Source organism: Cynocephalus volans, chromosome X, assembly GCF_027409185.1.
Source record: "Cynocephalus volans isolate mCynVol1 chromosome X, mCynVol1.pri, whole genome shotgun sequence".
Classification (NCBI taxonomy): Eukaryota; Metazoa; Chordata; class Mammalia; order Dermoptera; family Cynocephalidae; genus Cynocephalus; species Cynocephalus volans.
The window spans coordinates 172,461,646-172,469,126 of NC_084478.1; positions in this window are offsets into that span (position 1 = coordinate 172,461,646).

Genomic DNA, 7,481 nt, shown 5'->3' on the forward strand with positions numbered 1-7,481 from the left:
TTCTGACAAAGTCAGGGGAAGCTCCGTGACCTCCCACGTCCCCCACTTGGAGACAGCCGGTCTCTGACCCACATGGGAAGGCACACCCGACCCAGGGCCTCAGGCGTGAGGGGACCAGATGTGCCTTCGCACACAGTCCCCACCCTGATGGCCACGGAGGGGGGGTCGAGCCCCCTCCCTGCAGGGACCCCCAGGCTACTCACTCAGGCCCATGGTCTGCACCTCCCCCATGAGTGGGCTCCACTGGCACGAGCCCAGCAGTGATGTCCACGAACAGCAGCTGCCCTGTCCCCTCTTCCCACACGGGGCACCCCCCATCCTGTGCCGCTGCCTGACGACGGCCTCGATCCTGGGGGACACCACGGCCTGAGGAGAAGGCGAGCCCCTGAGTGCAGCCTGGTGTCCCCTCCCCCTGCTTCCCAGACCCCAGGGCTGGGGCCGCTGGACAGGGAAGACCCTGATGCCCCCGGTGTGTGATGGCGTGTTCCACGCACTGTGACGAAACCCGCGTCTGCTGCTGGAGCCTGACCACTGTGAGACTCAGAGAACAGGGAGAGAGGAACCGCCAAAAGCACAGCCCACCCTCGGGGGTCTCCATGGCAAACGGTGCTCTGCAGGAACCCGAGAGACTGCAGAGAACACCGGGCACAGTCACTGGAAAGACGACACCTGCGGGACGTCCAGGGGCCTCTTCGAGCAGATGCGCTGTCCCTGTTCTCAGCATGCCCGTGTTAACTCGGTCCCCCCTGCCGTCGCTCCACACAGCAGATGGGGACACGGAGCCTCTGAGAAGCGACGTGGCCAGATGTGGAGCATGGGGTGGGGGCTGCACCCCTGGGGGGGTCTGGCTCCCAGGTGGCCCCTGCCTCCAACTACACCTTCCCTTCCCCGAGAAAGGATTCGATTCATCAACTTTGTGTTACCCTGGAAGAAGACGTGCCAGGGTCTCCTTCAGCAGGAGCCCCTTGGAGCACCCAGCCCGTGCCCCTCGCTCCCGCCAGCCTGTCCTGAGGCTCCTCTCAGGACCCGGCTGTGGCCGAGTCCATCTTCCCCACACACTGGCTGCCAGCTCCTTGGAGGTAGATTCTCCTGCACCGATTACTGATCCAATCTCCTCCCAGATGGGAGGCCACACCCTGTATTCCAAGGATTCTGCTGAAAGGCCTATTGCAGGTCGCCAAGGAACCTGAACATCGTCCTGGACCAGGCACCCTCTCTGTGGATCGGATCACGAATCCACAGATTCCGCGTCTTCCCTGCCGCGCCTGTAATATGTGGAGTTTCGCCTCCTTGGCTCCCACGGCACCCTCACAGTGTCAAACCCCGGGTCTGCCTGCAGCTCCCCTGGGCCTGTGACCCTGGCGGCTCCTGTCTGAGACTGTGCCAGGCTCATCCCTGCCAGTGGCCCCGACCCACAGGGCCCATGGAGGCCTGTGTCCTCGAGGAGCCTGCACCGGTGGGATTCAAAGGAAAGGAAGCAGGGCCTGAGGCTTGCGGTGGGGACCCCAGAGTGGTGGGCATAGTGCACTCAGGGCCCACTCCCTGAAATGACCTTTGGTGTGTCTTGCAACCTCTGGGTCAAGTTAGACCAGCTCCACCCGGCATGTGTTTCTGCCCAGGATGGCGCAGCTTTCTAAGTGTGTTTGGCTCTGCAGTACCTCACAGTTCTGTCTTGGGACCCCACATTAGGAAATGCTGTCTGGTCATCCCAACTGGGCACCTTGGTGTCTAGGTGGTCACTGGGGCCAGGAGCTGCTGCCTCTGAGGCCTATTTGGGCTGACTGTGGGTGTGGACATTTTCACAAACTCCCTGGTTACATATGTGTGGGACACACACGCCACTTACACACTCGCTCCCGTGGGTGCGTTTATGGAGCCACAAACACCTGCCCGGACCACCAGACACAGTCTGACTCCCTGAAGCTGAGAGAATGCGTTTCAGGGGGAAGGACACACACGGCTGCGTGGGGACTCCACTGTCACAGCGGCCACACTGAAGGTCCTGCGGTCAACCGCAATTTTTGGCCAACAGCTCCCTTTTCTGTCCATCCTCAAACCAAGAGGGCAAGGAGAGCAGCGGGCAAAGAGGTGCTTTTAAGTCCCCAAAGGAAGTTTGAACACAGGGAGGAAAGAGGCCGCTGCATCAGGCCCGAGGAGGCCGGAACGGTGGCCTCGACAGAAACCGGAGGCCGCGCTCAGCTGCAGCAGGGCTGCGCCAACGTTCCTCCCCTTCCTCCCTCCTCCACGGACGCCCTCTGACCACGCGCCCTCCGGCCTGCCCGCCCCTTCCACATGGAGTCTCTGGCTCCAGGACATCCCTCCCCGGCCAGGCTTCCCCACTTGCCGCCATCACCCTGTGGTCTGCTCCCAGCAGGGGACGAGGGTCCTCCGTGAAGTCAGGCGCATCACGCTCCGTGTCTGCCCGCTGTGGCTCGTCCCTCCAGTGTCATGCGGCCTTGGCCTCCTTCTGGATCTAGGTGCACCTTTCTCACACCAGAGGCAGGGCTGCCACCCTTGGCACGACCTCACTTCTCCGCCTCCCCTGTTCCTCCAGATGGTTGATCCCGACACCTGCCTCATGCCAACACCTGCTGCCACCTCCTCCCTGGGGACAGCAGGAGTCCACCTACTCATCTGGCCCTGCTGACCCCCACACCCTGCACGGGCCGCACAAACGTGCCACAGCACAGATGTGCCACAATGACCGCCTCTCCTCACAGCAGGATTCCTGGACTCCTGCCTCACTGCTCTGGACCCTCCCATTAGAACTGCCCTTGGGAAAGTGCCTGGGTGACACCCTGGCATCCAGTGGAGGCTTTGACCCAGGGTCCCCACTCTTGTTCCACACCTGCTGAGCGTGTGTCCTGGATGAACTGCGCAGCGTGCTGCCCTCTGCTCTCTGGGCTCTGTGGGCGACATGCTGCCTCTGTGACTCCACGGGCTTTGCTGAGCTGCCTGCTGTGTGTCTTACCGACCCGACACCTGAACGGACTCTCCTCCTGGCCAGGGCTCTCCAGGAGAGGGGCTTCTCAGGAGAAACAAACTAGACACACGTCAGATGAGAGCCAAGGGGGCCCACCGGCATGAACACGCTTCCTGGGTGAGGGACACATGGTCACGGCTGCTCAGCAGGATGAAGAATTGCCCATGTAAGGTGCACCACAGACACCCATGGCCACCTCCCTGGGAGCCCTGTCAGGGCAGGGCTGGCATTTGTAGCCACCCTCCACACAGAGGCCTCAAGACCAAACTAGAGGAAAACCCACACCCCCAACATGTCCCCCTCCCTCCAAGCCCAAGCTGACAAAGCCCCCAGTCGCTGTACCCCCTCTCCCTGGCCTCTGCCATCATCCCTACCCCACACACACTCTGTCCCCAGCCCTTGGACCCTCCCAAGGAGCAGGTGGTCGCTCAGGGCCTTTGCATGGGCAGTTCCCTCTCCCAGAAGGGATGGGTGGCCTCGTCCTCACCTGTCCCAGCTCGGTGGTCACTTTTTGATCAGCTGCACCTGATGTCCCCATTCAGCACTGCACCCTTCACTGGCTCAACTCCATCTGCTCTGTCGCAGCTCCCACACCGTGTGCATTCCACCTGCTCACGGCCTGACTTTCCTCCCTGGGGGGCAGACCTCACTAGAACAGGACTTCTCACCTGCCCAGTTCCCTCCTGCACGTGTCTAGCACGCGAATGAATACGGTCTATTCCTCAGATGCAGGGATGAACACACAGGTTGATGCCCCAGAATCGCTAATTAGGGTCTATGCTGGTTCCAGTGGCTGCCGTCCCAAACCCCACAAACTAGTGGCTTAAACAACTCATGTATCCTTCCACAGTTCTGGAGCTCAAGTCTAAAACAGGTGTCACCAGCTGACGTCCAGGTGTGGCAGCGCTGTGCTCCCTCCAGAGGCTCCAGGGGAGGATCCTTCCTGACTCTTCCAGCTCCTGGTGGCTCCAGGCGTCCCTGGGCTTGTGGCCGCATCACTTCAGTCTCCGCCTCTGTCTTCAAGTGGTTTCTCCTCCGTGTCTGTGTCTAATCTCCTGCCTCCTCTTATAAGTATTGGGTCTCGGGGCTGGCTTAGCTCAGCACAGCTATGTCGAGTGGCTTATCTACTGTTCTCCTGGGAAGGGGTAAACATTACCTTCATCATCAAGGGAAAGTCTTGTGCATTGTGTCCGCAGGCTTCAGGCTGGAATGCTTTGAACCGAGACAGTGGCTCATTGGGAGCCTGTGCCTTAACCAACCAGATGTCATCAGACCACAAGGGTGGTGTCACTTGCATACCACTGATTTCAAAACTGCCCCTTACTCTGCCAGAACCCACAAAGTCTTATAATCCTCCTGCTTTCCTTTGTTGGTGGAAACTAACCTGGCTCAGTCTCCCTTCCATGTTACTGGAATAAAGGTTTTTGGCTGAAATAGTGCCTGGTTCGGTCTCTCTCTCTTTCCCTATTCTGTGTCTCACTGTATCTAATAATAAGGGCCTTGTGATGACATTGAGCCCACTCACACAATCTGGAGCAATCTCTGCATCTCAGGATCCTTAACCAAATCACATCTGCCAGGTCCCTTTGCCATGTGAGGGGCCGACTCACAGGTTCTGGGATGGGGACGTGGGCATCTTTGGGGACAGCATTCAGCTGACCACAGAGTCTCACATACAGGAGGTGGAATTCTAGCACAAGAGCCCCAGCTGCAGGCACATCTCCAGGAGACCGTTGCTAAGAGGGAATGCCACGAGTACCCTGACTGGTTCCAGGAGAGCTTTGGGGCATAAGGAGCAGGTGCCTTGTGGTGGGAACTGCTCAGACCCCTGTGTCCTGGAGACCTGGCAGGGCTGGCAGGAAGTCAGGGGCAGGGTCACACAGAAGGAACAGTGCCATGTGGGGACGCGGCTGCCCCTCCCCTCCCTATCTCTGCTCCCAGCACCTGCCTCAGAGCTGAACTCTGACCTGCCAGGGAGCCAGCCCAGCTGAGGGGCCTGGGAAGAAGCAGCCCCCCAAAAAGAGCCCAAACGAGAGGGGAGTCCTCAGTGGTGGCCCTGCACTTCACATCCCAGGCCCTCAGAGACCCTCTGTGGTGACAGTGGGAGGCTGTCCTCCCCAACTTTGCATTGAAACAGAGCAGGGACAGCCCAGGCATCCCTTGTGCACGGATAGGTGGTCACACATGGTCTGTCCACACCATGGAGATGGTTCACCCGAGGCCTGAAGCTGTGACATGCTGATGCGGGAGAGCCTCACACAAGGAGTGGAGGGGAGGATGCCAGACACACACGGCACAGAGCATGTGACGCTGTTCACACGTGTGTACAGAACAGGCGAGTCCACAGGGACAGAAAGCAGATCAATGCTAGCCGGGGCGGGGGCTGGGGTGACTGCTGATGGGGACGGGGTCTTCTTTTGGGGTGATGAGAATATCCCGGGTTAACAGCACCGTGATGTATTAAAAACCAGTGAGTCGTTCACTTTTGAATGGTGAAAGTGATTTTAAAAAGCCAAACCAGAGTACCAGCCCAGGCCCATGCTGACCCCTGCTGACCCCCAGGACCTGTTCCTGGGACCGGGCTAGGACACAGCAAGGTGGTTTTCTTCAACTACAGTTCCCAGCGGTGCCCTGATGGGCCATCATCAGCCCCCCTGGGCAGCCCCACCCCGCCAAGGCCAACCCAAGGCAGGCGGGCCCAGGAGGGCCAGGCCCCACAGACCCAGAGGTCTGAATAAATTGCCTTCCCTGCAGCTACAGTGCACCTGAGGCTGCACTTCCTGCCTCCGTCAGCGCTGCAGGGCTGCAGGCCAGGAGGGGTGCGAGGGCTCCCGGGCCCCACAGTACAAAGCTGAAGCGGCCTGCTGGACCCACCGCAGGCAGAGCTGGACAGCGAGCTGCTCCTGAGGTTGGTGCGGCTCCCACACCTGCCATCAGAAGTTCTCCTACAGCAGGCAGAGGTGAGGAAGCAAGAAAAAAGCCCTAAGGAGGCATAGCCCATGTTAATCCACCCAGATAAAAAGAGCACCTGGGGCCAGAAACCAGGAGGTGTGACTCAACTCCAGCACTGTGTGCCTCTCGCCTGGCTCCTGGCCAGCGTCTGCTCCTTGGTGTCTAACATCTTTGCACACATCTGGCCTGGTGTTCCCTGTGAGGGATGGGTGAGCCACTGCAGGAGCAGCCAGCACAGGGACAGCTCACATTCACCAGAGGCTGCCTCCAGGGGCCTGCAAGCTTTCTCATGAGGACTGACTGCTGGTGACTGTGAGCAAGTCCCCATCTCCCTGGTCAACCTCAGAATCCTGTTCCTTTGCAATGCAAATGTAAGAAGTGGGTTTTCGCAGATGTGGCTGGTGGCTTCCTAATCACCAGTGTGAATGGTGACGCTGGAGTCTCCACAATCAGAGGTTGACTGAGATGTGCCTGCCCCTCCTACTGTGGCTTGTGTTTGGTGGGGGATCTGGTCATGGGCTGCAGCCTCTGGGATGGGCCCAAGGCGTGCCCTCCAGCAGCCTGTGACCAGACACTGTGCTATGACTCCTGGTGACCCCGATGATGACTCTAAGGGGTGTGTGATCCAGCCTTTACTTCCCTTTAAGGAGACCCACACTCCCAGGACCCTACACAATGGGGACTGTGTAAGTGTCCTGGGTCAGCCATAGCAAAGGACCACACACTGGGGGCCTAACACAACAGGAATTGATTCTCCCCCAGCTCTGGGGGCAGAAGTCTGAGATCCACAGATGGCAGGGCCACGCTCCCTCCGGAGGCTCCAGGGGAGGATCCTTCCTGCCTCTTCCAGCTCCTGGTGGCTCCAGGCGTCCCTGGGCTTGTGGCCACATCACTCCAGTCTCTGCCTCCATCTTCATGTGGCTTCTCCTCTGTGTCTGTTTCCTCTTCCATGTCTTATGAGGACACTTGTCATTGGATTTAGGGCCCACTCTAATCCTAGATCATGTCATCTCAAAATTCTTCATTATATCTGCAAGCACTCTTTTTCCAAATAAGGTCCCCTGAACGGGTTCTGGGGATACATCTATTGGGGGCACTATCCAACCCACTACAGTGTGTAATAAAATAACCTTTTGTGTGGGAGGTGACCGAGGTCGGGAGCAGACTGGTACAAATAGCACTGGGCAGGGTCTGGGCTGAGCAAGGGTGCCGAAGGCCCTTCTGGTGGAAGGTCCATGGCCCGGCCTGTCAGAGTATGAGCCTGTCTGCAGCGAGGCTGTGCCAGTACCAGGCCCAGAATGAGTTACCTTGGAAAACTGGTTCTTCTGGAATTCATCATTAAGACCATCTTGTAACCAATAATTACAGGGTTAGAAGAAATCGATCACGAGACACATGATGGCACTGCTGCCTTAGGCTCAACGGGACTGAAATGGATGTTTAAAGCAAGGAAAGCTCGGGCAGTTGCAAAGAGTGGCTGTCGAGGAAACTGAGCAGGCTGCCCGGTTTCAGGGAAGCCTCTCCTGAAAGCAGACAGCAGAGTTGG